This window comes from Akebia trifoliata, chromosome 6 (assembly GCF_017979445.1).
Source record: "Akebia trifoliata isolate Shusen 1 chromosome 6, ASM1797944v1, whole genome shotgun sequence".
Classification (NCBI taxonomy): domain Eukaryota; kingdom Viridiplantae; phylum Streptophyta; class Magnoliopsida; order Ranunculales; family Lardizabalaceae; genus Akebia; species Akebia trifoliata.
The window spans coordinates 6,596,121-6,617,843 of NC_141380.1; positions in this window are offsets into that span (position 1 = coordinate 6,596,121).

Here is a 21,723-nt window from a genome sequence, read left to right on the forward strand (position 1 = left end):
TATCGGATACGAATTCAGATATTAACATTTCAAATCCGATTATATCTAATTTAAAATAATATATAATATATTTTATTTTATTAAATTAATTTTTTATATAAATAATATAATATATATCATTTATTTATTACATAAATAATATAATATATATAATAAGCTTTTTTTTTTTAAATGAAAAATCAGTCGCATAAGGAAAAATTATGTTTTTTTTAATATACAAATTATTCGAATTCTAATCGGATATTATCCGATATCCAATAGGATAATTGGATAAGCTTTTGAAAATGAAGAGCTAGCTACAGAACTGCAAAACTTAACATTAAAATTTAAATATTATTTTTTTCTTTATTTTTTTATTTTTTTAAATTTATAAAATTTTGTCCTCCATGTGCCTGCAGTAGCAGATGAGATGTCACAAAGGGAACTCAATGACCCATAGTAAAATTTGAAATCTTACTAAGAAGTATGGCTAGCCTTATTACTTTTTTTTTGTCCACAAATGTAAATGAAAACGCTGGATGGTTGAACGTCTTAAATCATTTTTAGTTACTTTTTAATAATTAAATACAAATATCAAGTCTCTTTTAGTAAGTTTTTAAGATGCAATTTCTTGCACTACCTCGAGATTCTCTTTACCATCTCAAATCTCGATCTTCCTACTCTTAGGTATGCTTGCAGCACATTCTCACCTGCTGGGGCTGTCAATGGATAGTCAAAAATTCGAATTCAAAAAATTAGATATTATTTGAAAATTTCATATATCGGATTCAAATTTGGATAGTTTTATATATTTGAATCCTTATTAGATATGAATTCAGATATTAACATTTCGAATCTGATAATATCTAATTTGAAATAATATATAATATATTTTATTTTATTAGATTAATTTTTTATATAAATAATATAATATATATTATTTGATTTGATTTATTTATTATATAAATAATATTATATATATATAATATATATATATAGATAAGCTTTTTTTTAAAAAAATGAAAAATCAATTGGATAAGGAAAAATTATGATTTTTTTTTATATATAAATTATTCGAATTCTAATCGGATAGTATCTGATATCCAATAGGATAATTGGATTCGAATTTAGATAGAATTTTGAAGCATCTGTCGGATTCAGATTCAAATATCAGATAAAAATTTTGGATTCGAATTCGGATATTGATGTATCCGAACCGATAAGCATCCGTTGACTGCTCTATCTCATACACTAAAACTCTAATCAATTTTGTATTTAAAATCTGACTTGGGAGTTTTAGTATAGGAGAGGTGGTGTTGCAAGCATACCTAGGAGTAGGAAGATACAGATCTAAGACAATGAGGAGAATCTCGAGGTAATGCAAAAAATTGCATTTACAATTTTTCTTTATAAAATGATCGTAATCAAAATGACAAGAGATTAACAATCTAAATATTTATTTTGGTGTATGTCTACTAAGAAGAACAATTGTCAAATCTAATTCATCGTCTTGTATTTGCAGCCACGGAAACTAAGATGGCTATGAGTAAAACATTCAAAATTGATTGAAATAAGTTTTATAAATGTAAATTAATTTATGTTTAAATTATTATTATTATAGTTTTGTATAATATGTTGCATTAATAGAAGCTTGATCATAAGTCTTATTTTCTATAGAAAATAGATAAATATTATTTGGATTCTTAAAATTTGATTATGTCCAATGACTCATCTTGATTTTCACTCGGCAATAGGGGTGGAGCTAGTAAGGAGCTAGTCCCCATTTCAACTTTTTTGTTGATGACATTGTCTCTTGACTGAGCCTTCCCATGTACTAATTGGAAATAACTTAAATATTCTTTTCTTCAACTTCTAACAAAAAACCTCTGAATTTCTCCCTAAAACCAATCATCTGGAAGTTCTTCAACCATACAACTAACCATAGTTTGCCCCCACTACCAAAAAAAAAAAGGCCTAGCTCCACCCCTGCTCGACAATGCATAGTGGATATACCTTTCTCGAAGTTGAATTGAAAGCTTGTAAGACCAAGATTAGCCTGAGTAGTCTTGGTCTTAGACGAGTTTTAAAACCATGCTACTGAACAGTAAGCCGATGAAGACACTGAGTGTCGAAAGCATAAGAATTCGAATGTCATAAGAATTTGACAAACTATGTGTGGTGGTTCTTTAGAAGCCACATGACTTCTATTTTTCTCGGAAAGTCGAATTCCCACCTTCTTTGGAAACAAGTTGAGACCCAATTCCATGAGTTGTAAATTGTATTGGTTAGAAAAGAATAAAATAAAAAGATTAATGCTAGAGTGACCTCAGTAGGGGAAACACGGGGGATATATTGACGTGATGGCACACATACCCATAGATGTGTTTTCTTCGAGATACGAGTAAAAACATCCACGGACATGTGCGTGCCACCATGTTGGTGTCCCCCGCTAAGTTCACTCTAGCACGACTCAAATAAAAAAAAATGGTACATTGTTGGGCTACTTTATGGGGAAGCGGATCCTCTGTAGTACACAGTTCTTGTAGCATATAGATCCAACGATTGAAAGAGTGCCACACCAGCCGTATACTTAGATCCCACACTTAAAATATTGGGTGTTCAGTAACCATTCATTATCAAAGACATGGATCTGGGGAAAAAACTATTTTTTGATTATTATTATTTTTAGATTGCATTTAAATCATGATTGCAAGAGGCTGAGATGTTGATTTTTTTTTTCCAAGATAATTCTCTCTTGTCCGTTGCATTTGTGTTATAGGGTGCTACAAGAATCATGTACTATAGAGGATTTGCTTCTGCATTAGAATGAGATATATGGCGTTAAATGCTAAAACTCTAAGATCATCCTCACAAAAAATCAACCCATTCTAAAACTTCTAACCCTAGTTTATAAGTTGAAGAATTGTGGACTGTCAATTTTACCATTAATTTGTAAACCACTTTAGCTAGTATTAGAACAAAAAATCAACTCATTATAAACGTTTTAACCCATATGGAATAAAACTTTGGCTAAGACTTTTGCTTTCATTTTGGCAACTGAACATTGTCATATATATTAGGGGTGCAACTTAATTCGGTTCAAACCGAGAACCGAACCAAACCATAGAATTTAGATTGGTTTGGTTCGGTTTCGGGTTTATAAAATAAAGAACCGATAACTTCAGTTCGATTTTCGATTTAGAAATATAAAAACCCGAACCAAACCGAAACCGAACCAATATTAATATAAAATAAAATATTAAATTTATATTTTAATTTTTAATTTAATTTTTTTTACTTTTTTTTATAAAACTACCTAACCCTCGTCTCTTTCTCTTTTTCTCTCTTGTCTCTAATCGCTCGTCTCTACGACCTACGGTTGCAATCGGCAGCCAACGTTTCATCTCTCTCTCTCTCTCTCTCTCTCTCTCTGCGTCTATGATGGTGCAATGCGACAGCAGCAGAGGCAGAGGCAGCGACGGAGAGACCTGGGATGGTGCATCTCTCTCTCTTTCTCTCTCTCTCTCTGCGTCTGAGACGGTGCGATCTGCGTCTGCGGCTGCGACGGTGCGCCTCTCTCTCCCTCTCTCTCTCTCTCTCTCTCACTCTCAAGCTGTAAAACAACCTAACAATGGGAAAGATGAGGGAATTTTAACTCTTCCTTAGCAACCCATGCAATTGAACCGAACAAACCGAGATAAGGTCGGTTTGGATTGGTTTGGTTTTAGAATAATTCGGTTCGGTTTTGATTCTTATATAATAGAACCGATCTTGATCGGTTCAGTTCTAATTTTATTCTAACCCGAACCAAGTTGCACTCCTAATATATATATAGGTAGCGATCTTTTGACAAAATCCTATACAATATTCCAGACAAAGTTTTGTCTTATATGGTTAAAAGTTTTTGGAATGGATTGATTTTTTGTATGGATATTCTATATAGTCACTAGATCATCCTCACAAAAAATTAGCACATTCTAAATTTTTTAGTTCATATAAGATAAAATGCCTTTTGTACAATGTTGTCTAGGATTTTTTCAAAAGAATGTCAATATATATATATATATATATATATATGGGTCGGGTTCCATAGACACATAAAGCTACTCATAAAGCTACAATGTTTTTGTCTTATATGGTTAAAAAGATTTGGAATAGGCTGATTTTTTGTGAGGATGATCTCTATGATGAGGCGATCATTGTTGCAAAAAATCATCTCATTCCAAAACTTCTAACCCCATCAAAATTGATTTACAAAAATTGGATAGTCTAAAAATTTTCAACTTGTAAACATGGTGCTAGAAGTTTTATAATAAGCTGATTTTTGGCAAGGATGATCTCCTCACCATAGAGATCATCCTCACAAAAAATCAGCCCATTCCAAGTATTTTTGCCTATATAAGACAAAACATGTTGTAGCTTTATGAGTGGCTTTATGTGTATATAGATCCTAATCATATATATGGGAAATGTTCAGCACCCTAAGTTTTACCACACACTTTAACAAACGTTTTTTGTCCTACATGGGTTAGAAGTTTTGGAATGGGCTGATTTTTGGTGAGGATGATCTCTATGATTAGAAGATCATCCTCCCCAAAAATCAGCCCATTCCGAAATGTTTAGCCCCATGTTTACAAGTTGAAAAATCGTGGACCGTCCATTTTTTGTAAATCATTTTTGATGGGGTTAGAAGTTTTGGAATGAGCTGATTTTTGGTGAGGATGATCTCCTCACCATATAGATCATCCTCACCAAAAATCAGCCCATTCCGAAACTTCTAACCCATGTAGGACAAAACGCGTTTGTTAAAGTGTGTGGTAAAAGTTAGGGTGCCGAACGGGACCCCATATATATATAGGGAAATGTTCAGCACCCTAAGTTTTACCACACACTTTAACAAACGTTTTTTGTCCTACATGGGTTAGAAGTTTTGGAATGGGCTGATTTTTGGTGAGGATTATCTCTATGATTAGAAGATCATCCTCCCCAAAAATCAGCCCATTCCGAAATGTTTAGCCCCATGTTTACAAGTTGAAAAATCGTGGACCGTCCATTTTTTGTAAATCATTTTTGATGGGGTTAGAAGTTTTGGAATAAGCTGATTTTTGGTGAGGATGATCTCCTCACCATAGAGATCATCCTCACCAAAAATCAGCCTATTCCGAAACTTCTAACCCATGTAGGACAAAACGCATTTGTTAAAGTGTGTGGTAAAACTTAGGGTGCCGAACGGGACCCATATATATATATAAAAGTTTTGAAATATAATTGAGATGCATGTATAACATACACACAACCTAACCAATATGGTTTGAATGCTTGAAAAGTCTTCAATTTTCAACCCAATTTCTTTTTAACACAAGACCTTAAAGTAGAAATCCATCAACTTTAAACTAGGTTGACTATAAAGTGTGGAGAGCTCAAATAAAGTATCACAACGTGAAAAAAGTCATATTTGACAACCCAAGGCAGTTTAATTTCATAAAATTTGATGTATCAAGGTGTTTAATTTTTTTTTTTGACGAGCCCAAACTATCAAATTAATGGAGGATGAGAGAAATTCAACGGCTTTGAACTGTCAAATATGAGGAACATAAAAACATTTTATAACCCAAGGTTATTGAAATTCGATTTTTAAAATCCGTGGGCCTTGACCGTGGAATTTTCTTGTCGAATTTTCTAATTTTCACGTAGTGTATATATGTATGGGGAATGCTAATGTCCCCATGAGATCATGAGGATGTTAACATTCTTTAACACTTTTTTTTTCAATAATATCCCTATTCATTTTATCTTTTAGTAAAAGGTCATGATAGGATGACACAAGATTTACTGTGATTCTCACAAGTCTGACGTGGACATGCATACATAACTATAGATGATTTTTACTTGTATCGCGAGGAAACACATCTATGGTTATGTGCACATCCCACATCAGACATGTGAGAATCGCAATAAATACTTTCTGTCATTTCATCATTTTCTTTTAATAAATAAATAGAAGTATGTTGGTCTTTTACATAATAAATATTTGTTTGCATTTATTGCAAACAAGACATTTAATTCTAAAGATAAAATGTTCTTAGCATTTATTATTTGAGAAACAAGTATGTATTATGTAATTAAGCATTTATTATATATAAAAAATTAATATACCCTTATCTTTTTTACTAAAAGACAAAATGGATAGTGGTATTATTAAGAAAAAAAAAAGTATTAGAGAATATTAAGATCCCCATTAGATCTTGGACATTAATATTCCTTTATATATATATATATGAAGGTGTCAACTTAGCTAAGTTGGTAAATGAGTGTGAAGTGTTGATCCCTCAACTTAGGATAAAAAATCGTTGAGTCCACGTTCATATATATATATATATATATATGGATTAGGATCTGTATACACATAAAGCTACTCATAAAGCTACAATGTGTTTTTGTCTTATATGAGCAAAAAGGTTCGGAATTGGCTGATTTTTTTGTGAGGATGATCTTTATGGCGAGAAGATCATTATTGCCAAAAATCAGCCCATTCTGAAACTTCTAACCCCATGTTAGCAAGTTGAAGAATTTTGAACCATCCATTTTTTGTAAACTTGATGGGGTTAAAAGTTTTGGAATGGGCTGTTTTTTTTTTTTTTTTTTTTTTTTGTGCAAGGGTGATCCCCTCACCATAGAGATCATCCTCACAAAAAATCAGCCCATTCTAAACCTTTTTGCCCATATAAGACAAAAACATTGTAGCTTTATTAATAGCTTTATGTGTTTACGGATCCTAACCCTATATATAATTAAATTATAATGGAAAGAATGAAGGAATTCAAATTAATGTAATATTTAAACTATTAATCTAAAAACTCTGCCAAAACCAATAAACATTTGTTTTTGAAAAGTCATTTCCAATCTAGAAACCTAAATTGTTAATAATTTATTTATGTTAGTGCTTGACATGATTTGTCAGATAATAACTCTTTACTGGCTACGTTCCGATCGTAAACTATACTCCAAATTGTATTCATGCCTTGAGCTTTGAGCTTTGACCGTAAGCATTGGACATATGCGGATTTTCTGATTTTCTTCCATCAATCTAATTTTTTCAAACTCAGCAGCAGCAGCTTGCAAGAGCTTAGAATGATGGGAGCTTTGACTATCGGTCAGGCACTCGAAGTTAAAGTTTGAAACATCTTATATGATCAGTGGCTAATGCATGTGATATACATTACAAACCCTTCCAAAATGCAGAGTGGCATTAGAAAGAAAGAAAAAAATTTATAGCAATGACTCTTAGATTATATTGCATCACAACAATAGTGTCGTGGTTACTAATTTATATAATTAGTAATAGTGGATGAGAAATCCCACTCAAAATATGTACTTAGAGGTTGTGTGATAACCCTTGCGGTGTAGCTGACTATGTTTTCAAGAATTGGTTAAATGTTAGAAAATAATTGTGATAAAAGTTTTTTTTTTTTTTCCTTTTAAGAACTAGTAGGCATTATACAGGTGTTTTTGTATTTTAAAATATCAAGTAAAGGGATTTTGAAGATAACACGAAAAAGGTTGATATATTTATTATTTTAAAGAGTCATGACAGTCTGCAGGGGTGGAGTTAGGATTTTCTTGTAGTGGGGGTAAACTATGATTAGTTGTATGGTTGAAGAACTTGAATAGAGGGAGGTGAGGCTGTGGCGGCAAAAATTAGAGGGAGATGAGGGTGTGAGGGAAAATGAGGAGAGAGGTGGGGGAGTGGGGACAAATAGGGCATGTAGTTAGTTGAAAATATAGGGGTGTTTCATAGTTATGTGGGGGCAATAGCCCCCACTAGCTCCTTACTAGTTCCGCCCCTGACAGTCTGATTCCCTTTTCGATGTGCTCCCTTCACAGAACCATAGATTATTTGCTTTAGGATATACAAGGACAGATCTTTATAATTTTGTAAGATTCTGTGGAGGGAACTTACAAAGAATATACTGAAAAAGGGAGTCAGGTTATCAATATACTATTTTAAAAACTAACTACAAGCACATTTTTGGTCTTCAAATTTTAGTGTCGAACCACTTTTATGTGGTCTTCTCGCATTATAACAGTAAAGATGCCACAAACTATTTTTTTTATGTAAACTAAATTTTTATTTCTCTATTTTTGTTTGTAAAAGTAATTGATTATACAACTAATAACCGAATGTCATTAATATGTCTCGTAACTAAATACGGGGATGATAATTGATTATCAAACTCATAATCCCTTTTTAAAAGTGTATGTAAGTCTTTTACAATTTAAGAAAAGTAATATCAAATCTTCAAACGAGTCATTTAGGGTTATATATATATATATATATATATATATATTATATATATATATATAATATATATATATATATATATATACATTGTGCCAAACATTTTTTAAATGCATGGGTTAGAAGTGTTGGATGTAGAAATCATCCTTAAAAAAAAAAATCAGCCCATTCCAAAACTTCTAACCCCATCAAAAGTGATTTACAAAAATTGGATGATCTACAATTCTTCAATTTATAAACTAAGGTTAAAAGTTTCATAATGAAATGACTTGTAGTTAAAATTAGGATTAAAATTTTATGTAATTGTCCATCATTTACCAAACAGACGCATATTATAATATATTATGACTAGTTAATAATAGGATTCAACCACCCAATTGCCCTATTAGAATACAAAGATTATGATGTTCATGTAATGCAAATGATTGTACATGCATGTAGGGTCATTTTATTTGCTGAACTGGTTTCCGTATAACTAACGACACTGTAATTTATCGGATTTGAGTTTCCTCCAATATCTCAAGGTACACTAACTGAAATGTTATATGGATATGACCCCATAATTAATGGATTTAATTATTAGATGTAGTTGTCACAATGATAAAGTTTAAAACTTAAATTAAAATAGCAAAATATCTAAACTTAACGAGATAATTTATAAGAATCAAAAGAAATATACTTTTCAAAAGCCAAAACTATATGAAAATTGTAGTTGAACCTAAGAAGAAAAACACTAATATGTTTAAAATTAATGCAGAGAGACAAAAGAATCCATTTTTACTCCAACTTAAATGAAAGGAAAAAAATAAATGTTTATACATGAAAATCATACAAAAATAGTCATGGTGTTAGGTGGCGTGCGTTTTGTCACTTCAAATGCATTGAATTCTATGAGAAATATGGCAACATGAGAAAAGACATGAAGGACAGTAGGGAATGAAAAGTAGATGCACTACATATTTCAAAAGAAGATTTAAGTTTCATAATTTTATGAGAACTTAATTAAATATTTTTCTTAAAAAGACAATTAACGAACCAATGTTTAGAAACTGAGCTTAGAAGAGATATATAACAATATTTGAGATAGATGAGTGAAATGACTAAGAAAGATAAAATTAGAAACATAGACATGTATGAAAATGTAGAAGAATCCCAAAAGGTGATAAAGTAAAGAAAGGCTTTTAAGATGGTTTAATGATAATAATTCCTATTAAAAAACATGCAAGTTAAAGATTCTAAAAGTATTTTTGAAGACTCTTTAATTAATAGGCATGACAAATTAAGATTTCTATCATGTACGAATAACAAAGAGTTGGCAAAATCAAATGAGTTTTTTCTAATGAAACTTCTCAATTGGTTCCTTTAATAATACTTCAAAAAAGTATATATAAAAATATAAAAATTCTAGATGTACATGTAGAATAGACTAATTAAGTAATAGAATTAAATTAATTTGTCTTAAAACTAAAAATAATTTTTAAAGACTCATTTGCAAGTACAATCTCTCATTTTCTAAAGGTGTTATATTCAATACCACAAACTCTTATTAGTACTTGATTTCTTTATAATAGATGTTTTTGCTTGGACTAGTATGATTTCTTTTGAATTTATCAAAGATTGAGTCAACATAAATTCCCGATCACCTTCTAAAAAAAGAAAAGAAAATGGGAGACACTCCTTCATTCATGGTTCTTCCATGCCTTATATGGCCATCCAAAGCTTTTCCCGTTGGGAACTCAATATTACAAATCAAATACTTATGTGGACCGCCTTTTATATAATTAAAAAATTTGTGTGACTTGATCGATGTTCTTCTAGTGATTAGAATGATAGGAACTCCGGTTTACAGGTCTTGCATTTGAATACACAGTCGGGTGAATGAGTAAATGATTTGGTTTCGTAGTCAAAGTTTTGACTCAATGAATGCAAAAATTACTTGATCTTGCCATTAAAGACACAATTTGATTATCCGAACTTAGACTCGAAATCATGAGTTGGTTAGTGCAAAAATAATATTGTCTTGCTTTGAAAACACAACTTTATGAGTTAGATTCGGTCTTGTACTCAACGAAGTAGCTCAATCTCGCTGGATGTGAAAACGATTTGGTGACTTGATTTGGTCTTGACTTTGAAGGCATAAGTACGTGTGCGGGTGAATAATTCAGTATCTTCTCCTGATAACAAAATTAAAAAATTATGATTGGATATTAAATTCATACTAGTTAGGATTAGGGTTTTTCAATTATAAAAGCCAAAGCTAAAACCGTATGATGGATATTGACATCATGATTTTGTAGGGGTGTTAAAATAATAAAGGATATTTTCGGAGAAAAAAATTGTGAAAGATGTATCAGGTCTTGAATTTCTTTATAAGTAGTATCAAATATCTTATACTATCAGCAACTATAGAATAGAAATGTCAAAAGATATTGCCATGTCTATTCATATCATGCTTTAAAATATATACAATTCAAAAGTTAGAACAACAAATTTGTACCCTCCCATCCACCCCAACTTACATAAAATGAAGGATGAAAGACATTGAGAGTGGAATGAAAAGGAATTGGAATGTAGACTTTGACAAACTAGGTGGTGGGACTTTATAGGACATATCATGAACTAGGTATGTGTCAAGTTTCAAGATGGGATCCACCAAGTCCCATACATATGCAACATACACAACATTCCTCATGTGCTACAATACTGAAAAAGACTTCAAATCTTCAACCCATTCCTTTAGAATGTAAAGTCCATCAACTTTAAACTGCTTTATAAAGCGGGCGACGAATAAAATCATTCTAAAAAAATCTAGAAAAATGCATATTGGAAAAAGATTTAAAAAAAAAAAAAAAACCTGAGCATTGTAAAACTATTTTAAAATAATAAACTAGAAGAATTTAAAAAGTTAGTTTAAACGCTTGGATCACATATAGGGCAATTGACCTTATTTTGAAATTTATTTCTATTTGAAAAGTTCAAGTGATTTTACAAAAGTGATACGTTCATTTCCTTACACAAAATACTCTTACTATTTGATTTCATTATGATTTATTCACAACATAAGAAAAATAATAATTCTTCATTGATGATGACTCATGTTGAGAAGAACCTATTATACACATTCAACATATTTGGTTGTGAATTTTGGATTTGAGAAAGATATGTTAATCTTCAAAAAAAATTACTTAAATGCACACAAATATTGAATAGAATAGTGGTGTCCACACAATTTATAATATGTTAATCTTTAAAAAAAGAAATACTTAAATGCATACAAATATTGAATAGAATAGTGGTGTTCGTGTTACCAGTGATATGGTTGGGGTGCTTTGGAGATGTTTGAAAATAGTTGTTGGAAGCTAAAATAGATGATTATGTAGTGTTCGTGTCTCTATATTTTAGGTATTTTTAAATTTCTACAAGTTGCATATCACCCTATCCAGTTTTTATTGCAGAATTAACAATATCTCTTTCTTTATTAAAGAAAGAAGAAGAGAATCTCTCTCCATTTTTTTTGTTGAATGAAAAAATAAAAATCTCTTTGTGTGGAAGTAAGAAAGATTGAAGAAGTGTGGCTTTCTTGCTTTCTTGCACCATTAGAGGTTTTGATTGTTGTAATTCCAGGGCTTATTATTAGAAGCTTTTATTAGATTAAATAAATCATACATAGTAGATCTATTTAATAAACATCAATTATTTGACTAAACATTAATGGATAGGGAAGCCAAAAGATTGCCACGTGGGATGCAAGGGAGATTGGAAATCGAGTTTTAAATTTAACTCATACAAATACGAGATCGACCTTCTTTTCAAGGAAAGATCAATGGTAAATGATCATTTATCATTTACCTTTCTTATCCAAAGATTTTCTTATCATTTTTACCTTTCTTATCCCAAACATTTTGCAAGATGCCTCATCAAACAGAGATCATTTCAAATTTACCTTTAGATTTTGCAAATTCTTATCCCAATTATCTTATCATTTACCCAAAGATTTTGTAAGAGATCTTGAGTTTGAGTCATGAAGCAGAGATATTGAGTTCGAACCACTCTTGGTGGCCTCTTCTCACTTATTAAATGCCCTAAGATCTCACTCATTAAAATTACTTGGCCACATCTCATCTCACTCATTAAAATTACCCACATCTCACTCATTAAAATTACTTGGCTTGTCGTGTGACAGTGGCACGTGCAGGAAGGGTACTATTTATATTTTAAAATTAAATTACTTGCCTTTAAAATTACTTGGCTTGGCTTTGCGCGTTGAAGGGTACTCGAAGGATACTCTTTCTCTATATTTTCTCGAAGGGTGGGTACTCTTTCTTCTTTCTTTGTTCTTCTTTACTGTTTCTTTTTTTTTGTGGGGGTCTTTATATTTTCTCTATATCTTTATATCTTCGTTCTTTATTCTTTCTTTTTTATAGGTAACCTATATTTGTACTCTTTTTCTATATTTTTGTAAGGGAAGGGTATTCTTTCTTCTTTCTTCGTAGGGGTAGGATACTCTTTCTCTATTTTTGTAGTCATTTCTTTTACTCTCAATCCGTGACTAAATTTAAATCTTTTACTCCCAATCCATTATAAGACTAAATTTAAATTAAGATGATTTGTTTTCTTAAATTATAATCCTTTTAATAAAAATCATGATCATTTATCCATTTCAATGCTTATCATGAGACAAACAAAACAAAGCCACAATGAGGTGATAATTTCTATTAACTCTGAAAATTTTACTAATTATTGTTGTTCGTATAATCAAATAGATAAGACTTTGATATATAAAATTTTCATTATAAAAAATAATAAGAGTTTGATATATAGAATTTTCATGATAAAAAATAATAATATATCCAATTGCTTATTTACAAGTTAGAAATCAAAGATTACAATGTTAACATACCTGTACAAGATCAAGTAGAAAAATAGAAACACACTTTAATTTTCTCCAACATCTCAATATTCTTTCTCCAATATCTCAATATTCTTTTACTGCAGTGTCTTCTGGATCTAAAATCTAAAATTATAAAGAAGGGATTTAATTATGATGTTTTGTTTTATGTTGATAATATTTAAAAGTAACCTTTTAATAAGATTCTATTCACATAATGTCATTATAGCAATACATTTTTTTTATTAGAGGAAAACTAGCTAGAATATCTAAACTTAAAAAAGATGATTTATTAGAGTTAAAACCATTGCGTTTTTCAAAATTATATAAATATTGTAATGAAACCTAGTGAAAAAGCTATTTTATTTTTATATTTATGCAAAGAGAATATAGAACCAAAATAAATATCATCTTTAACTTCATGTTGTATCCCGATTTAAAAAACAAGTATTTATGGTTGAAAATCACAGAAGTAGCACTCAGTGTTAGGTGGGGTTTTTTTGTCATTCCAAATGCATTGGGTTGGGTGATATGTCAGCATGAGAAAAATGCATGAACAACAATCGTTGGGAATGAATGTACACATGTACTCCATATTTTAAAGAATTTAAATTTAATTTTACATAAATTTTTAGAGATTCATTAATATTTATCTTTGACAAACTGTTCACATAAAAAATAATCAAGAAATAACATGTTCAGCAATAAGCTTAGAAGAGATGTAATTTTTGATATAGATGGGTCACACTACAAAGAAAGATTTAAAAAAAAAATAGAAATGAGAATATTTGTGAAGTAGGTTCAATCTAGTTTAAGTGGTAAAATCTTTGGGTGATGATACCATGGACCTCAGTTTGATTCACATCTGATTTCTCTATTTTTAAGTAGTGTAATGATTTTGTAACTCAACTATGACTCAACTGATATGTACCTTGCACATTTACGAGGGATAAAATCTACCATTCTTGCAACTTCCACTTGATTCTTGCACCTTACATGTTAGTGAGTTTTTGAGTTACTCTATGAAGTTGAGTTACAAAATCAGCATTCTTTTTAATAGAATAATGACAAATGCACACGATGGTTACTTGACTGACATGGTAAGGGTACATAATCGCACATCTTTTTCCTTTATATCCCAATGAAAACAATCTATGGTTCTGTGCCCTTGCCATGTCGGCCACATACCAAGACTACACCACTCTTTTTAGTATCCAATTCCAAGCTTTAGCAAAAACAAAATTTAACCAAAAGAAATATATATTATTTGATTTGTGAGTAGGAAATGTTACCGCAAAAACTGTTAAAATAAATGTTGACTAAAATTAATTTAGAATTTATTCAAATAAAATTAATTTAGCTTGTTTAAAATGATATTTGAAAGTTACTTTATGATTGGTTTACTTTTTTGTTGAAGTAAAAGTAAGTGTTTTTTTTTTAGAACATTTCTATTTATTTATATCTTTTCACATGGATTGAAGATTGTAAAAATATTTTTTGACTTTTTTTTTCAAATAATTTGTAAATCCTACATTGTTTTCTAAATTTTTTTTTTAGGGATTTTTAAACCTATAAATAAGAATTTATTTTCAACTCTTTCTTCATTCCAAAAACTCTCTCCTTGAGAGCTCCTAATGGCTTTTAGTTATATGAAAATTTTAATTATTCTTTTTGATTTTATATATATATATATATATACCAAATTTCAAACGATGACAATAGAAAATATTATTTATGCTCCGTCAACTTAAGGTCACGTATGTTCTTACAACAGCATATCCAATTATTTCAACGAATGTAACTTCTGAACAAATCGACACTCAACGAAAATGACAAGATGATGATCTGGATTGTCGAGACCTTGTACTCAATGCGATGACTAACAGATTGTTCAACTCATTTCACAAGTACACAACTGCCAAAGAATTATGGAACTTATTAAATAATAAGTATTTAATCGAAAATGCGGGTACAAAAACTTTCTTAGTTTCTAAATATTTCGATTTTAAAATGATCAAAATAGATTTATTCTTGAACAAATTCAAGAGTTTCAATTTATTTTTATTGAGATGGAGGAAGAAATATTAAACTTCCCAAAAAGTTTTCAAGTGGGTGGAATTATCTCCAAATTACCACCTAGTTGGAAAGACTAGAAAAATCTTGTCTCACAATAAGAATTTGCATCCTCTTGATGAGATTTTCAATGGTTTAAAAATAGAAGAAGAAAATAAGATTAGAGATAGAAAAGATGATCGCTCTAAATCTATTAAGGCTCAGATAGTTGAGTCTGTAATTCAAGAAAAGAAAAAATACAACAAGTCTTTTACCAATAAAAAACTCTTCAAGAAATTTATCAAAAAAATGGTCATGATTAGTTCAAATAGAATGAAGGCGACTATTATGTGTGTAGAAAAAATGACATTTTGCAAGAGATTGTAGAAAATGTCAAGGTAAGAAATCGAAAATCAATCTAACATGGTAGGAGATGTAGTGATTATCATTGTGTCTAAAGTAAATATGGTTGAAATGAAAGGACATTAGTGGATCAACTCAGATGCAACACGACATGTGTCATTTGATAGATGCTTTCAAATCTTATAAAGCTCAAAATGAAGGATAACTTTACATGGGGAAATTCTTCTACCATTAAGATTGTAGGCTCTGGTACTATTAAACTCAAACTAACTTCTGAAAAAATTCTCTTGTTAAAAGATGATCTACATGCTCCAAAAATTATGACGAATTTAATTTATGCTTGTATGTTAGACAAAAGGGATTCAAGTTAGTCATTCATTTTGAAAAATTGATCTTGACAAAAGATGATGTTTTCATTAGCAAAGGGTATGTTGTAAACAACATGATTAAATTGAATATAATCAATGATAGTATTTTTGCTTATATTGTTAAGTCTTTTGATTTGTGAAATGCTAGACTAGGACATTTAAATTCTCAAACTATAAAAAATATGATGAATTTAAACTTAGTACCTAAGTTTAATAAAGAAAATGATGATAAATGTCATCTTTGTGTTCAGTCTAAAATAATAAAGAATCACATCGTAGTGTAGAAAGAACTTCTACTATCTTAGAATTAATACATTCAGATTTATGCAAATTAAATGATATATTAATTAGAAGTGGTAAAAGATATTTTATTACTTTTATTGATGACTTAAGTAGATATTGTTATATATATTTGTTAAAAAATAAAAATGATGTTTTTGAAGCTTTTAAATTATATAAAGTAGAAGTAAAAAATAAAATTTTAAAAAAAATTAAAATTTTAAGAAGTGATAGAGGAAGGAAATATTTTGATAATGATTTTACTATTTACTATGAAAATTTTGAAATTATATATGAAACTTCTGCGCCTAAAATACCTCAACAAAACGGTGTAGTGAAACGTAAAAATATGACGCTAATAGAAATGATTAATTCTATACTTTTTAATTCTGATTTACCTATGAATTTATGGGGTGAAGTTTTGTATTCTACATGTCATATTTTAAATAGAATATCATATTATAAAGTTAATAAAACACCATATGAACTGTGGAAAAATAGAAATCCTAATTTAAAATATTTGTGAATTTAAGGTTATTTAGCTTATGTCAGAAAATCAGATGATAAAATTAGAAAATGAGGCTCTAAAACATATAAGTGTGCTTTCATAAGATATACTCAAAATAATAAAGCTTATTGCTTTTTAAACTTAAATGATAATGTTATTATTGAATCTGTCGAAACACAATTCTTTAAAAAACTTTAACCTAAAGATAATGTTTCTAATTTCCAAAATGAAACTCATTCTAAACAAGTGTTAGAAAAAAGACAAGACAATGAAGAACTAAAACTTAGAAAAAGTAAAAGACCAAGAAATGATCCAAGTAAGAAACCAAAATACATCTTTGTGTTCAATCGAAGTGAGATGAACTTTAATTGCAGAAATTCAACTGAGCTTTAATTGTAGTTGTTGTATTTGAAGATAATGCCAACAATCCTTTATAAAACCAATAACAAATGTTATCAATCTACATCATGTAACCAAATGCAACACTGAAAAAAAAAATGAAAGTAAGATACTACACTGAGCACAATTTATAATATGCTAATATTTAAAAAAAAAAAATACTTAAATGCACGCAAATATTGAATAATATAGTGGTCTGCGCACAATTTATAACATGTTAATCTTTAAAATAAAATAAAAAATACTTAAATGCACGCAAATATTGAATAGAATAGTGGTGTTCGTGTTACCAGTGATATGGTTGGAGTGCTTTGGGGATGTTTGAAAATAGTTGTTGGAAGTAAAATAGGTGATTATGTAGTGTTCTTGTCTCTATCTTTTAGGTATTTTTAAATTTCTACAAGTTGCATATCACTCTATCGAGTTTTTATTGAAGAATTAACAATATCTCTTTCTTTATTAAAGAAAGAAAAAGAATCACTCTCCATTTTTTTCGTTGAAGGACGAAAAAAAAAATCTCTCTTTGAGTAAGTAAGAATGATTGAAGAAATGTGGCTTTCTTTGACCATTAGAGATTTTGATTGTTGTAATTTCAGAGCTTATTATTAGAAGTTTTCATTAGATTAAATAAATCATACATAGGAGATCTATTTAATAAATATTAATTATTTGACTAAACATTAATGGTTAGGGAAGCCAAAAGATTGCCACGTGGGATGCTAGGGAGATTGGAAATCGAGTTTCAAATTTAACTCCTACAAATACGTGATCGGCCTTCTTTCAAGAAAAGATAAATGGTAAATTATCACTTATCATTTACCTTTCTTATCCTAAAGATTTTGCAAGTTCTAATCCCAATTATCTTATCATTTACCAGATCTTGATCTAGAGTTTGAGTCATGAAGCAGAGATGTTGAGTTCGAACCAGTCCTTAGTGGCACTCATCTCACTCATTAAAAGCCCTCAGATCTCACCCATTAAAATTACCCACATCTCACCCATTAAACTCATTAAAATTACCTACATCTCACTCATTAAAATTACTTTACTTGGCTTGGCGCGTGGAACTGTCACGTGTCTCTATATTTTAAAATTAAATTACCTGGCTTGGCGTGTAGGGGTTTTGGGCCTTTGGCTTGGCGCCTTGACGAGTGTAATGGCAGTGCAGGGGTTTTGGGTCTTTGGCTTGGCGGCTTGATGAGTGTAGTGGAATTGCAGGAGTCTTTCTCTATCTTTTCTCTAAGGGGTTTTGGGTCTTTGGCCTGGCTTGGCGTGTAGGGGTTTTGGGTCTTTGGTTTGGCGGCTTGACGAGTGTAGTGGCAGTGGTTTTGGGTCTTTGGCTTGGCGGCTTGACGAGTGTAGTGGCAGTGCTCTTTCTCTATCTTTTCTCGAAGGGGTTTTGGGTCTTTGGCTTGGCGGCTTGACAAGTGCAGTGGCACGTGCAAAAGTCTTTCTCTCTATTTTCTCGTACTCTTTCTTCTTTCTTTCTTCAGGGAAGAGTACTCCCAATCCATGACTAAATTTAAATCTTTTACTCCCAATCCATTATACGACTAAATTCAAATTAAGATGATTTGTTTTCTTAAATTATAACATTTGCCCATCTCAATGCTTATTATGTAACAAACCAACAAAACATAGTCATAATGAGGTGATAATTTCTAATTTCTATAACCTTGAAAAGTTTACTAAGTATTGTTTTGCGTATAACTGAGTAGATAAGAGTTTGATATATAAAATTTTCATTATAAAAGGTAATAATATATCCAATTGCTTATTTACAAGTCAGAAATCAAAGATCATGATGTTAACATACCTGTACAAGATCAAATAGAACAATAGAAACACACTTTAGTTTTCTCCAACATCTCAAGATTCTTTGACTTCAATGTCTTCTGAATCTAAAATCTAAAATTATAAAGAAGGGATTTAATTATGATGTTTTGTTTTATATTGATAATATTTAAAAGTAACTTTTTAATAAGATTGTATTCACATAATGTCATTATAGCAATACATTTTTTTTTTCTTAGTGGAAAACTAGCTAAAATATCTAAACTTAAAAAAGATGATTTATTGGAGTTAAAACCATTGCATTTTTCAAAATTAAATAAATATTGTAATGAAACCTAGTGAAAAAGTTATTTTATTTTTTTATTTATGCAAAGAGAATATAGAACCAAAATAAATACCATCTTTAACTTCATGTTGTATCCCGATTTAAGCAATAAGTATTTATGGTTGAAAATCACAGAAGTAGCACTTTAATTCCATGTTGTATCCCGATTTAAACAATAAGTATTTATGGTTGAAAATCACAGAAGTAGCACTTAGTGTTAGGTCGGGTTTTTCTGTCATTCCGAATGCATTGGGTTGAGTGAGATGGCAGCATAAGAAAAATACATGAACAACAATCGTTGGGAATGAATGTACACATGTACTCCATATTTTAAAGATATAAGATTTAAATTTACATAAATTTTTACAGATTCATTAATATTTATCTTTGACAAACTGTTCACATAAAAAATAATCAAGAAACAACATGTTCAGCAATAAGCTTAGAAGAGATGTAATATTTGATATAGATGGGTCAAATTACAAAGAAAGATTAAAATATATATAGATATATATATATATATATATGTGTGTGTGTGTGTATGGGGACGGTTCAGCAGCTCTAAAATTTGCCAAGTTTGGTGCCAAACATTTTTCAAACTATGGGTTAGAAGCTTTGGAATGAGTTGATTTTTTGTGAGGATAATCTCTATAATGCAAAGATCATCATCACCAAAAATCAGCCTATTCCAGAACTTATAACCCCATCAAAAGTGATTTATAAAAATTGGACGGTCCACAATTCTTCAACTTGTAAATTAGGATTAGAAGTTTCAAAATGAGCTGATTTTTTGTTAAGAAAAATACAAGACAATGAAGAGCTAGAACTTAAGAAAAGTAAGAGACCAAGAAATGATCCAAGTAAGAGACGAAAATGATCGGAGTGAGGGCGTAGATTACTACATGCCTCTAAGCAATTTTCTTCTTTATTTTCAAGTTCTATTTTTCTAACAAAAACTGATTCAAATATTTCAAAATAAATTATTCAAAAATAAAAATTTAAAATAAATTGAAAAATAAAAATTTATCCATAAAAATTAAAAATTCTATACCCAAAAATAAAAGAATAAAAAAGTAGCATTCAACCCATTGGCTCTAACATCAAGAGCAATCTCTCATTCTCTAAAGGTGTCAAATTCAAATCATACAACAAACCAGATTTCTTACTTATAATTGCAGTTTCTGATCTTGACAATGCAAGATTGAGAGATACTCCCTTGTTCATCTTCATGTTGCTTCTATGCTTCCTCATATGACCACCCAAAGCTTGTCCGGTTGGAAATTCTATATCACAAATCGAACACTTATGTTTCTTGAGATTGGATTCTGATTGACTTTGAATTCGAGTCAGAAGATGCTGTGGATCTCCTTCTGTATAATCAAATTTTGTGTGACTTGATCGATGACCTCCAAGTGCTTGGAACGATGAAAACTCACGATTACATGTCTTGCATTTGAATACACGGCTTGGTAAATGAGTAAATGATTTGATCTTGCAATCCAAGACTTGACGAATCAATTCGGTACTTGATGAATTAGTAAACGATTTCGTCTTGCCCTCGAAGACATGAATCGGTGAGAAAGAATGTGATTTGTTCTTTCCTTTGAAGTCAAAACTTGGTGAGTTAGTAAACAATTTGGTGTCTTCTCCAGAGAACGACGTCAGGAACTTTTTTCCCATACTTACAGTTGTATTTATTTCTTCTTCGTCTCTCTTTTAGCCGAAAATAATATTAAAAAAAATAATAACTTAGAGAAAGAAAAGATGGAAGACGAATTGAAGATGAGATGCATATTGTTTTTGTGAAATAATTAAGGAGTAGATATGGTTTATATTCCTTGGACTTCTATTACGCATGGAAGACAAGTCTCTTTAGTGTTTACACCGACTGACCCACGAACGGATGAGATGGGTAAATGTTCCATCGGGATTCGCTAAGGAAGTAATCCCTAGGAAACAATCTAATCTCAACCGGCAATCCCTAGGAAGCAATCTCATACCAATCCTTTGTTGGAGCGTAGTAGGAGTAGGACTTCGATTAGATGCTTTTCATCGCTCGCACGACAAATGAGTACAGAAATAACTACGGGACTAATCAACCTTGTTTAAACATGGCGATCTCGATGTCAATGTTGATGTAGACGTTTAAAAAAATCATCGAGATCATCATTCAAATTATTGAGATCGACCTTGTTACAATCCTCTATCTCAACATTTAAATATAAATCATCGAGATCAATAATTCAATTTATCGAGATTGATGATGATTTGAATGGTTGATCTCAATGAGATTTGACTATGTTGATACCGCCTCTGCAATTTTTCCCGTGATGCGAATCCCTCCAAGTTTTGGTGAATATTTGAGATAGCCAGTAAATTCAACCTGAAATTGATGACATGTTGACCTTCCTCTACTCTTGAGGATTTAAAAACAGAAATCTGATTATCTGATTACCCCACGTGACAAAC